General features: G+C 43.8%; 1 protein-coding gene across 3 annotated transcripts in view; it reads left to right on the forward strand.

Moving 5' to 3' along the window:
- Positions 1 to 13,598, forward strand: part of NUDCD3 (NudC domain containing 3) — a 410,872-nt gene that overhangs the window by 41,222 nt on the left and 356,052 nt on the right. The window contains exon 1 of one of the 3 annotated variants that reach the window (XM_069618976.1): positions 5,876 to 5,999. The exons of the other annotated variants lie outside the window; for them this stretch is intronic. The gene's annotated coding sequence lies outside the window, so the exon portion shown is untranslated. Of the gene's footprint in view, positions 1 to 5,875; positions 6,000 to 13,598 lie in introns of those variants that run through there. 3 annotated transcript variants of the gene reach the window in all.

Below are 13,598 nucleotides of genomic sequence, written 5' to 3' on the forward strand. Positions count from 1 at the left end.
TCTTGGGCCGGCCATTCTCCTGCCTTCTGACACTAATTAAAGTGGAACGGGGTTTTAGGATACGCCGCCATCTTACACCTGATCCATACATTCAAATCCTGGAGATAGAGAGGCTCCATTCAAACGGATTAACTAAACTCCTTTTGATACATGTCTACTGAGGAGTAAAAGGCCCCTAGCTGATAAACTTGTGGACCCAATCGTGGAGAAGGCTAACCAGGCCCTAATAAATTGGGAAAATTCTGATTTGTGTTGACTTAAACTTTTGGTTATTATCAAAGGAGGGGTGGCCACTGCAGCGCAGGAGAAGCTAGAACGACAAGGCCGCAGATGGGCCAATAAGATAAAAATGTGTGAACTTTGGATGCTTAATGGGCAGACAGAGGGTGATTGCAGCTACTTGGAGAAATTGAACTCCAGCAGCCCGTTTGTGCTATTGTTTGTGTCTCCTAACTTGGGAAAGAGGGTCTCTAAATTTGAGATAGTCCCATTGCTGCAGAGTGACCATGACCTTCTTTCCATCACCGTGCAGGTACCCAGGGGTCCACACAAGCATTGGATTATGCCCTTAGTCGACCTAAATGAAGGCTTGAATAGATTGAAAATTCCAACATCAAAAATTCCCCTCTTATCATCTTGGTTAGACCAGGGCATTGCTAAGGATGGTAGGCTGGTAGAGTATGAATGGATCCTGCGAGGCTTTAAATGGAGAATAGGTAGAGGGGGGTCAAATCCATCATACCCCTAAACATACTTATAACATCGACCTAGTTAGAGCCCGTAGGGAATGCAGGGCCGATGTAAGAAAACTAAAACGTATAAATACTGCAGACTCCGAAGTGCAAGTTAAGAAACATAGAAAGACTTACAAAAACTGGGTTAAAGCACACCAAGCCACACTTGCCCAGAACGATGCAGAGAGGATGCTGCTGGCAGTTTGTGAGAACAATTCCAGCAACATGTGGGAACTGATTAATAATGGTGGTACCCGCAGGAAAGATCACATGATGGGTGGTGTCACTGAAGAGGGTTGGATCAGCCATTATTCTAAGCTTTTTGCGAGAGTGAATACCACATTTTTGATCTAAGAGGCTTGAGATACAAAGGGCCGGAGATTCAAACTTGATGTAACCGTGGCTAGATCAATGATTATGCGACTTAGTTCCTCCCGTGCAGCTGGCCCGCATGGAATTTTCAACTCTGTATTGAAGAGCAACCCTGAAGCTTGGGCGAAGTTCTCTGTGTTCCTTTTTTACACAGGTGATGTTGAACAGGCAGGTCATGGTGAGAGGCCTGGGTTGTCCCGGTACTCAAGAAGGTCAATAGGGTTTGTTCCTAAAAACTATCATCCTATTGCCCGCCTGGATTCACTGGGCAAGTTGTTTGCCTCAGTGGTCCTCCGAGATTTGAATGCATGGGCAACCAGGTTGGGAATTCTTGACCCTAGACAAACAGGATTCGTTAAGTGGGTCGGGACATCCCTAAATCAGTTTGCATTAAACCTGTTGAAGCAGAGGTCAATTGAAAATAAATCCCCAGTATACATGGCCTTTTTGGATCTACATCAGGCCTTTGATGGTGTGGACCAGGCCCGTCTGTGGGCAAAATTGGAAAACTGGGGATGTCTGACCGAAATCCAGCTCGGTATACAGGAACATCAATACAGATTAGATTGGGGACAGAGGGACTGATGTCTAGAAAGATCATGACTTTCCATGGCCTTAAACAAGGCTGCATCCTTGCCCCCCCCCACCCTACTGTTCAGCCTGTACCTGTCCGACTGTGTGAGCTCACAGGAAACCATTCGAGCATTTCCACCTAAGCTGAATGGCTGTGAGCTCCCCTGGTTGTTATATGCAGACAATAGTCTTCCTCGATCTAATGGCCATCAGTCTGCAGTGTAGAATCGGATCTACGTGATCTGACCGCAGCTGATTTTGTCGCGGCCGAAATGTTTGCATGTGAAATGTACGAACTACAAAAGGTTTGTACATTTCCCATGCTAACACATGTTGAAAACCCCTACATATCCACACCCCCACCCACAACACACCCCCCACAAACCCACCCCCCAACATACCCACACCCCACTTGCCTGTCATTGCGTCGTGCTGTGTCCCTGCGGCACCAAGTCCCTTTCACTTCAGTGATATCGGTAATTGGCACTGCAGGGTCCTTTTTTTTTTTTTTTTTTTCGGGTGTGCTGCAGGGGTGTCCCCCGCAACACCCCGTTCACAATACTACATAGTATAGTGAGCGGGGTGTTGCTGGGGACACCCCTGCAGTCTTTTTGTTTTTCCATACTTACCTACAATGCTACCACCAAAGGTCGAACTTTTGGTGTTTGAACCTTGTTTGGATCTTTTGTTTTCGGTCCGATCGTACAATTCCGTAGAATCACAGCTTTCAATGACTAACTAAGAATGGCATGAGAATGAACGCTAGAAAATCACAGGTTCTAATCATGTCATCTGCTAGAAGAAAAAAAAGGATGCTATTTACGTGGAGGGTCAGTGAATGTCAGCTAGAAGCAGTTGAAACTATTGTATATTTGGGAGTGAAAATTAACAAAAACATAAACAAAAGTGCCCAAATGGATTGCCTGACAATCTGACAAATCAGGGAATCGCCATACATAGGCGCTATTGGGCCTTTTCACTTATACCAGTTCTCACCTTTTACAAAAAGAAGGTTACACAGATTCTTGCATGTGGAGCAGAAACGCTGTTTAATCTAAGGTGTGGCCCCTGATTGATGGTTATTTTTGGCATAATGTATTAAGACTCCCTAAGTCGCTGCCGATAGCCAATATCCGACATGAGTTAAGATTACTATCACTGGCCTCCATGCTGCTTTGGAAGGAGATCTCTCTCAACCGGAAATGCATTATATCAGAGGGGGCCCCCGCATTTGCCATATTGAGATCGTTGAGCATGTCTAAGGAACAATCTTTGGATATATAGCTCACTAAAGTACATGGGATACTGTCTAATTGTGGGGTGGATCCTGATCTGCTGAAGGCAAACCCAACTAAGGTCAAGGAGATCTTTGTGAAACCTGATTGGATACACACTAGTGAAGCAAGACCCATCGATACATTGACCTTTTAGATTGTGGGTAAAAAAAAGGGGCTGAATGATCTACCACTCTACCTGTGTAAGTTCCGTTCTGCCTTCTACAGGGATCTCCTTCTGCGGTGTCATCTGAATATTATGCCCACTAGGGAAATACAGTTCAGAAGGCACCAGACTGTGGTTGAAAACGGCTCTTTTAGATTCTGCGAGAATGGGGAACAAGTAGAATCACTCTTTCACATTGTAATGGAATGCCAAGCACTAAATGAACTAGGATCCCAAAACATGGGAGAACATCTAAAATGGACTAGATCCCTATCAACGGAAGAATGCTGGGACTGGCTTCTAATGGGGCAGAAAATAGGAAGGACCCTGGAAATGCTTAAATTTGTGAACTTAACAACTGTAACGCAGAAATAATCCCACAAGTCGGGCAATAAGCTGGAACACTTGGAGGAGGGAACCGTAAAAATTGGGGCAGTTGGGTAGACTACTTTAGGGCGGGGGGTGGGATACCACTGAAGACTGGCCTCTTTGATTTTCTTTACCTTTGATTTGTTATAGAAAGAATTCTATTTCCCCGCCATTGTTCTTCCATCAGATCAGTTGTTGTTTGGAGAACTGTTGGGTTTTAAAACTGTTAAAGTTTTCTTTTTTTTAATTACTTTGTTGTACTATTTTGAAACCAATAAAACGTTAAAAAAAAATACCTTTCTAGTTAATCAATCGGCACTCATTGTCATCCAGACGGTCACTCTGTTGATTTATGCGGGAATTTACTTTTTTCAGCTCGTTCATTGGATCCTGGATGGGACTGGTTTGTATGCTTCATATTCTGGTGCTTCAGTCTCCTCTCCTGCTGTTCTGCATGCAATTGGTTGAACTGGTCTTCCATCACAGGATGACTGATAACTGAAATGTCTTTTACTTTGCTGAGCGAGAACCTTTCGTCACTTGATCCCTGGCTGCAGTAGGTGCTTCTCTAACCAGGCCTCAACATTTGTACTTCCAAATAGCCATTTTTAAGTGATAATGAACTCTTGGCTAGTAAGAAATGTTTTGTTATGTGCAAGTGGACAATGTCTGGGGCGAGTGACCTTTTATTCCTGGCTACTAGCTTGCAACATGACATTTGTATCCCTGTCTAAACAATGTTAAGGTTCAGCTCACAATGGAGACATAGCGCTGATAGTAGTAGCACGAGTAAGGCAAAGAACACTGATTTCAAAGGTCTTTAGTCAGTCAACAGAGTAAATGCTGCTTGGTAGATACAGCTGGCTATAAACATACTGTTTTACTGTAGCAGATTTGTGCTGCGTTTTACTTTTTCCTCCTACTTTCAGGATTAATCCAAATCACATGAAAGTGGACAGAACCACTGTGTCTGCAAAGCCAATACTGTCTCTGCCAAAGATGGCCGTCTCCTTGTGTGCTTCCTCAAGAGAGAGTTCAATGTTCATGCCCACATCTCCCCTTGGCTAGTCGCTTGCTGCTACTTGCAACTGAAAGGGGGCTTTTTCGCTTCAGCCATTGTCTCGGCATGGGAAGTAAGAACAACAGTGCACATGCCACTAGTCCTCAGCTGCCAGGGTTCCTACAACCGAGTGTCACAGCTCTTTCATTGGGACCTTTGTTGCTTCCTCAGCCACTGCCATCCATTCCCTGTGCTTGTATCACAGGAAGAGTTCCTGGTGAAGCACTGCTGCCTCTGGGTAAAGCGTTGATACCTCTAGCTGTGTCATTGCTTAACTTTTTTAATCCGCCTGGCTTCACCAATTATGATGACAGCCAGTTTGCAGCAATCATTACAACCGTGGCTGACCCAGTATTCAAAATGGGCCTGGGACGTGTGTGGCCCAGCACCATTAATAATGAGGGAGGGGTGATTACGGACAAGCCCGAGAGCCGCCATAGAGAAAACTTCAGTAATGATCTTTGACTGCATTACCACCACATCCTTCCATGGTACCTCCCAACAGCAACACTGTATGCTCTTTAAGGTTAGTGTGCCCGGCAGAGGGTCATTCAGGTGATTTGTTCCTTTCACATAAGTCGAGCCAGCTTGAAGTGCAGCAATCTTTGTTCACTTCCCCTCTGTCAGGCATTTTGATTGAGATTTCTGCAGCCTTCCTGGGATCTTCATGCATCAGGTCGACTTCCATAAAAATAGAATTTCACTGCCTACATAGCTGCCTACCTTCTCGTATGGCTCATTGAGCCGGTCCTAGCTCTACACTTTGCATGCTTTGACTTGTAGGCCTATACTTGTAATTGGAAAATGAAAAACTGCAAGTCACAGCATGCTAGTGGAAATGCCAGGCCTGGCTGAAGTTCTCGATCACGAAATGTGCCCTCTTGTCAGCTATGCAACAAATACTCATTGGGGATTCCTGCCTCTTTAACAGCTGCTTCGGAGGATAGTAGTGACCTTGGAGTAGTCATGTTGCGTTTCGACAACTGCAATGGAATCTATGCCAGATTAGAAGCCAATATGACAAAGAAATGACAGATGGGGCAATACCATGTCTCCTGCTTCTTTATTTAAAAATGTTTGGAACATACTTTACCACCCATGAAGACTTTGCTTTGGCTGTTGATGAAAAAACACATTGAATTTGCCTCATGTATGCAACCCTTTGGCCCCATGTCTTGATACTTCACTAGTGCATTCTAGATCTACCAGATGCAACGTTATTGCCGCCAGAAATCTGGTTGCCATTCAAAAGTCATGTTTGCAATGGTTTGTGGAAGTTGATCCTAGTCTTGCGTTTTTCTTTCTTTTCTGCTAAACCTCAGACCCTGCCATACTTCCCTCCGCCACCACACTACCGTACCACTGTCAGAAAGCGTTTGGCAGTATTAGAACTTAACAAACAAGATTTCATCCATCGTTACAGTGAGCTGTCTGTTTCAGAATGACATCTGGTAAGGGTGGATGGCCTTAACCTTTTTTTTTATTTTTAGAAATGAAATGTTGCTGGCAATTCTGTTTCTGAAAGGGAGCTCTCCTAAACAGACACACCTTTCATAATGCCAAAATCATAGTGCACTCCTGTACCTTTGCTGTGATCATCTCCTGACCTCTCAGTTGCTGTCCTGCAGTGGCAGAAGGGCAGTTTTAAAGGCCACATGTGCAGACAGCTGCTGGAATCCAAAGTTCCAACTGGCATATGTGAAATGTTAACAGTCTGGACTCCTGGTTTATAAACTGAATTGTCCATAGCCTGGTGCCACGTCTAGTTATGACATGATGGCTACTCGGATCACAGTTATACAGTTACTGCATTTGGATGTCATATTTGTGTCAGCTATGCAAAGTGAATCAGTGAGTACAGCAACCATGTAGAACCCTTCCCAGGAAGCTGCTCCTTTGATCCCCCTGAGGAGGACCGACACCATCCACCAGGGCACAGGATCCCTCCCATGGAGGTCCCCTAGCAACTGGGGCTTCAAAGACTGTCCTGAACTAAGACATTCTCACACAGGGGTGCTGATTTCTGGAGTCTTTCTGAAGTAGGCAGATATGGGAAGGAAGTGGAGTCTGGGCAGCCCAGAGGTAAGGTTTAGGCCAAGAGTGGTGTTCCACCATCTTGGATTACGGTAGTGCTCCCTAAACTGCCTGCAAACAAAGCACTCTAAATTACATCCGAAGGGAAGGGTGTTACAGTAGCCTGGATTTAACCCCTTACAACATGCTTTGGCCCTTCCCTTATTTGTTTGTTTTTGAACATCATGACAAGATGGATTTGCCTGGAACTCCTTTGGGGAAAGAGTATATTCCAAGGTCCTCTGCCATAAAGATGAAGACAGACATTTCTAAAGAAAAGGAAAGCTCTTCTATCTACCCACCTCGGGGCACTTTTGGTGTGACACTGCTGTGGACCAAGTCCTCTCTGCTGCCTTTGCACTGGAACCAGGATTCTGCTCATGGTAGATGACACCCCCATAGGTGCCAGAAAATCTTCTTAGAATTAAAGTGTAAAACAAAGGACTCCCCTTGTCCGTGGAGCCCCTGGGTAGACCGTCCAACAATTTAGAAGTCCAGAAGCAGCTCTGAACCCTGTTTACCACTTCTAGACCTATTGAGCTTGATTGACCAGGCTCAACTCACTTGGAGCTGCTACAGAACCTGCGATGCTGCTTTTGGAACTCTCCAAACCTTGAACTGCTTACCTGCTTCTTCGAGCTGTCATGACTTTGACTCAACCTTGTGGAGCCCATCTCCCCCCACATCTCGCTCACTGCGATTGAAGCACCCTAATCTCTGTATCAGGGGCACCAATTTGACCCAACAGAAGCAACGTTTGGACCCAGCTAAACCTTCTGGAAGCCATCAACATGCTTGTTTGGAACGGCAATTTGACCCAGCAGGCGCATCATTTTGACAAGACTGCTGACTAAACTGTTGGGAGTGATCAACTGAACGACGCTGACTCGACTGCAGAACAGCACTAAAAGCCATGCCCTAAGTCATTGAGCCAGCAGAACCAGAAATTAAGGGATTTTAATTGGTCCTGTCCCCTGGTCTGCCTGAAAGGGCCCTCTGGACTTTTAAGACCCCATTGTTTGCTTTTTTACGACACTGTTAAATACACTTGCCATTTGTTGCTTGAATCAATTTGCCTGAAAGGGGTATCTGATTAGCTGGAAAAAGGTAGAGTGTACGTGGTCTAAGGTTTTGGGTATACAAATCTCATTGGCTTCCCAACTCAGTATTGGATGTATTTGAGTATATTATCCTACTGGAACTTACACTGCTGTAGTTTTCGTGGTCTCCAGGCACTCTGTCTGATCTAAAGGAGATGGAGATGGATAAGCTTAGTGGGGATGAGAGAAAATGCAAGATAGCTTTGCTGTTGTGTTGATGCACTGAGACCTAAAGTGCACAGAACCTTTGCTTGCAGGTCTGTTTCTAGGTGTTCTGTGTCAAAGGCATTTGTGTCTGCGGGGTGCCCTCCTGTACCCCTGGCAATAGGATGCATTGACTAAGGCTGTGAGTTTTACCTTGGTGGTAGAGGCATTGTTTGAGGTCTGTTTGTAGAGAATAGAAGACTGCCATGTGTGAGCAGCGTGGGTGGTTTGCGCAGTGTGCTTGACAGTAGAGTTTGAGAATGTTAGTACAGGGAGGTTAGTGGAGGGCTAGGTGGACAATCAAGAGTGTGTATATATTGTGCACATGGCGTTGTCTGCTGGGGAATCCTGGTGTGGGCAGGTATCTCTGACAGTGGACTATACGGGTCCATCCAGCAGTGGGTGCCTAGCAGACAAGGGTTGAAAATAATTCCCACGGCTTGTAAGTGATTTCAATCCGGCACACCCCCAAATCAATGCCTAGCTTGTAATGCACAACTGAAATCCTTATTTATTTTTGTCTAAAAGTTCTTTATTCTGAATGATGTACCACTCATATCACGCCCCTCTCCTGGAACCCCTCCCGGTCACACTGAACCAGGAATCAGGCTGGTTTGCAAAGTTACAATATTTATTTATGTATTTACAATTTAATCACACTATGTTTTAATATGTACTCAACAATCACCAATGGGGTGAGGTAACAGTGAATAATCTCTTTAATACACAAGGAGTAATAGTAAGCAAAACAATGCAGCACAGAAATAATACTTTTGTGTGTGTGTTCAGATCAAATAGCACTGTGGTTAAAGGTTCCCCTGCACACCCCTCAACCCCCCAATAGGCAATGTAAAGAGATAGGAGGAAAGAGCGGGTATTCAGGAATGGCAGAATTCAAACAAAATACAATCCCACTTCCCCCGGCAAACACAAGAGAAAACGGAATTGACTGTCAAGCTGTCTGAATGGCTTTTAACGTTATCTTGAGAATGGATTGGGAAAAAACACTAAATATGGTCTTAATGGCTGAAATTGTTATAATTCTTAAGAGCCGCTTTGGAAAGTTGCACATAAACACTAGCAATGATTTAATACCAAGAAACAATTTGAAATCTTAAAATTTAAGTTTGGGAGCAATCATAAGTTGTTTTACATGTGTAAGAATTTCCCTAAAACGAAATCCGCTGCCAACTTTTCACTGCCCGATAATCGCAATAACGGGATAACTGTAAGGATTTGTGATGCGGTTTTAGATGCGATTTAAAGCTGTGGATGTTAGCTACAAGCAGAAGTTGAAATTTGGAGGAAGTTATGGACGTTTTAGTGGAGGTCGTTTTTTCAAGATGGGCGCAAGAAGGAAAAACGGGAATGTGCTTTTAAAATGACAAATGAGATTTCTAACACTAGAGGATGACTATGAATAAACAAACACCACACAGGACACAGCCACTTGATCAGGGTGACTGCTTGCCGAGGAGTTCGCCTTCCTGAGATGAAAAATATCGGCGCAAAGATAGTTTTAGCCATACTAGCACAGGAGGAAGATAGGAGGGATAGGATAGAGAGTTGAGACAATTCAAAAATACTCCTAACAATGCAGGTTCTGAAGACAAAATAGGATGGATTTAAGATGGGGATTGACGATGGACCGTGCATATGCTAGTGACACAGTTCTATCTATAGATACTCACTAGATATGTTTCAAACGGACCCTGGTCAGGGATTCTGGTCAGGACCGACTGCTGGGCACATCAGATTGGGCAGCGTCAAGGTGCTCTGGACACCACACAGCACCGGACTGGATCTGATCTGCAATGCACTCTGGTCACAGCACAGCACAGGACTGGATTGGATCTGCCCTTTTGGTTCTGATTATAATTATTTCAGCAGGCAAGCAGTACAGCGCAGCCCAGCTGTATTTTAGTTCCCCTTATGTTTATGGGGTTGGTTCTGGTTCTGGAAATTGAGGCCTAGCTGAAAGTGGTTCAGCTATGCAATGGGTTCTGCTTTGCCAAGTTTCTGGAGTCTGGAGCAAGGAAGATGGAAAGTTCTGCAGCAGTGTGCTCCGCCAGCATGCAGATAGTGGGTGAATCTGTCTGTCTTTTTCTACCCTCTGCTGTCTCTATTTATGCTATGCTAACGGGGGTGTGTGTGCTGGTTTAGCCTAAGCTCGCCTCTTTGACAGGGAGGGGTCAGAATCTCCTCTTTGCCTTGATAGGAGGAGAAAAACAGGGTGTCACCTTTATGGTGTGGGTTTATGATGCTTAGAGTCCACCCCTAGCCTCTTGAACACAAAATCTACTTTTGACATAATACATATTTACACATATGCAACCTCTATAACAACCACATATCCAGATCACATATTTTGTGTATCAGCTACTCCTTAAAACCCCGTTGCTGCGGGATCCTGTGTTTGCTTTTCCCAGAATTTCACCCTTTTCATCAGAACACAATGTTCAATTGATCAGCAAATTTCTACAAGTGTGCGCGTATAACATGGGCATAAGTGTATAAAGTTTCATACTTCTAGCAAAAATACATTTGGTGTAAAATCACATTTTCTGCCATTTCCTCCCACAATATGTCACACGATCTTGCCGCCTCTTGAAATGTGCGGCCAAAATTTAGATTTACAATTCTGTTACTTTTGTGTTTTTGACTATTTTAAGTGGCAAGTTATATGTATTTAAACAAAATGTTCTTTGTGAATGTTTCGCCACAGATGGCTGTTTGTCTCTGCCTCTTTTTGTCTCCCTTCAGTCTAGGAGAATCTCCTTCCTGTTGTCTCTTGGCAGAGTCCATTTAAGACGGTCCTCGCACTTAGCATTTCCTGATTTGCAGCTGTTCATTGTTTCCTTCCCCACTGCAGACCAGTCCTTCCCACACCTTATAATTATCATTTGGGTGTGATTTCCTGGTGGAGGGAGCTGGAGGGAGAGGCTTTGCCTCTGTGGGGAAAGCTGTTATTTCGGTTTGGTAGCTTTAGCCAGCTAATTTGAACTGTTAATTCTGTTGAATTTTCCCTTAGCATACAACAAACTTGTGGGATCAAATCACAGCTAAACACTTCTTCAAGATTTTAAACCATGGAATCAAAACAATTACAAGATGGGTTACTCTCAACAACAGGCATCTTAGCTTGCTAACATTTGATTTTAGTTTATACATTAAAGTTTTAATCCTGCAGGCTCCTGACAGCTGTCATTCAGGCGGTTGAGGGTACTGCACCCAGATTTTGACAGATTCCACAGGCAGGCCACTTTTTCTGTAGGAATCCCGAGATGCTTTTAGCTTTTCAGGACATTGTAAGTTCACAATGGTTTCTTATACTAAGTGAATTGTAGTACCCAGCAAGAATTTTGGATGATTGAGGGTGTCTTACACCAGCATTCTGCAGTTTCTGCAACCAAGAAACAAGGATTTAAAGCAAGATGTTGGAGTTTCCTTCAGCAAAGCACTGCTTTTCCTTCTGTACTCCATCTTCACATGTTGTGGAGCCCAGTGACATGTTTCAGGAGTGAGATCTCTGTTCCACCACTGACAACATGCATGGCAGATTGGGCAGCCATCTTTTTGTGCTTTGCAAAGCGCGATTTTCAGAGGTTTTTGGCGCGCACCAGGACTTTGCGGCCATTTGGATGTTTCCGGCACCATCAGAACACAGTGATGCCGCATGGCAGAGCAACAAGCGGGTAGAATCATCCCACAGGCTATATAAAGTATAGATTGTGGAGAGGGCATGGTGCAGGTGGGGTCTCTAAAATCATCTCAGCATTATGCACGGTAAGGTGTGATAGCTGAGACATTCATATGACATTACATTGGGTATCAGGAGCATATCACAGTATTGCACAAACTGTATTGGGCAGCAGGGGTATATCACAATAAATCACATTACCTAGGGTACTGTCAGCAAACTCGAGTTGCACAGTAATTATATTAGGCGTCCAAGAGCAGAACACAATGTGTGATGGACTGCAGTATTTGAATGATGAAATTACGAAGTCTCAGAAAAAGTGATGTCTAGCTTGAGAGCTTAAACATGGGATGAGATTTTTGGCTTTCGTTTATATTTGTCTTGCAACAGCGTTAACTTGTTTGATGTGGAGTAGTAACTGACATTCATTCTTATTTGTGTTTTTCGTGGTTGGCCTCAGTACCAAGGCAGGCAAGTGGAAGGTAGAATCCCCTCATGCAATGTTATATATCCCATGCATTTTGAGGAAAAGTTGTAATATGGCATATGCTAATGATGGTTAAACATTGTTACTTTTTTCATAACTTCAACGAACTATACAAACCTTTGCGGTCAGTTTGAAATGTGTTCCATACATAATAATCCCTCCGATAGGAAATACAATTCTCTGGAATCTCCAGGTGACCTCTACATTTTTATAAAAGAACAAGTTTCCCATCATTCCACTTGTCCAAAATAAAAAGTACTGATTATGCCTTCAGGAATAGCCCATCTACACTTCCAGCTGGTGAACACGTTATTACAAAATTTCTGAGACCACAGTAGTTCGGGAAAAACCGAGCAGAGTTTATCAGCCACCTATTATGTCCACAGGTACCATTGTGTACTATATATCATTATTATAAGACACAGGTGGTTCTATTGTGTCTCTGATGACTCGATCTAATACAAGTGTGTGCTGCTGTCAATTTCTGCCCTTGCCTCCACCTACTAGGGTAGTCAAAAAAACAATCGGTTGACAGTGAAGAAAAGGACCTATGCGGCACTTCAAAAATGGTGTAAAAGATGTCTTTGTGGGACTTTATTAAATGCAAACCACATTTTCTTTTTAATGGTATTTCCTTTACACATTTATTTCGTTTTTCATAAGTACAACAAATAATTTTCTAAAAGCAGAACATGTAAATACGAACATTAAAAGATGTTAACGTATGCAATTCAATTCTAAAATAGCCTTTTAAACCAAAATACGTTGCATATCTGAACAGTTAAGCGACATGCACCCTAGAAACGGCCCCAACAGACAAAACAAAACACAACACACCATACACACCCACACACACACCCCAAACTCCTCGACAATCCACTTAAAAAACCACTCACTTATAGACTATTTCTAAGCCTTCCATTTTCTAAAAAATATTATGTACCAACATGCAAGTTCTGCTTAACAGTATCGCAAATTGAAAAAATAATATTCACAGAATAGTTTCTTGTATCCACCCATCCACAAATTGGATACAATATAACTACTACAACCTGCACACAACCATAACCATGAATAGAGTAATGTAATAACACATCTTTACACAAACTGTAACCTTTGCACAAGCTCTGATCAACATTTTTAGGCCATCCCAGGAGCTGGAGAGGGCTGGAGTCCTTCTCCCCCAGCTGCAGGAGCTATTCACTCAAGCTGCCTGCTAATCGCCACGTCGCCGACAATCCTTGTATGCACGTTTTCCATTTGGTGAGGCCCTTCTGCCCGTGTTTGTAGCCTGATGTGCTGCTTTTTACGGAATTCACGCCTACATCGTACTATTTCTGTTCACTGTCTGCATCTTCACCTGAATGCAAAATGGCCAGCGCAACGCGGCCCCAGAATGAGGCTGTGACCCGTTGCTAAGCAACTGGGTGCCTCCTTCTATCAATCCCTGCTACCAGCAGGCGGAAGCCGGCTGAGGAAAAAGGCC

The sequence above is a fragment of the Ambystoma mexicanum genome, chromosome 10 (genome assembly GCF_040938575.1).
Source record: "Ambystoma mexicanum isolate Mex_15411 chromosome 10, UKY_AmexF1_1, whole genome shotgun sequence".
In the NCBI taxonomy this organism is placed as follows: Eukaryota; Metazoa; Chordata; class Amphibia; order Caudata; family Ambystomatidae; genus Ambystoma; species Ambystoma mexicanum.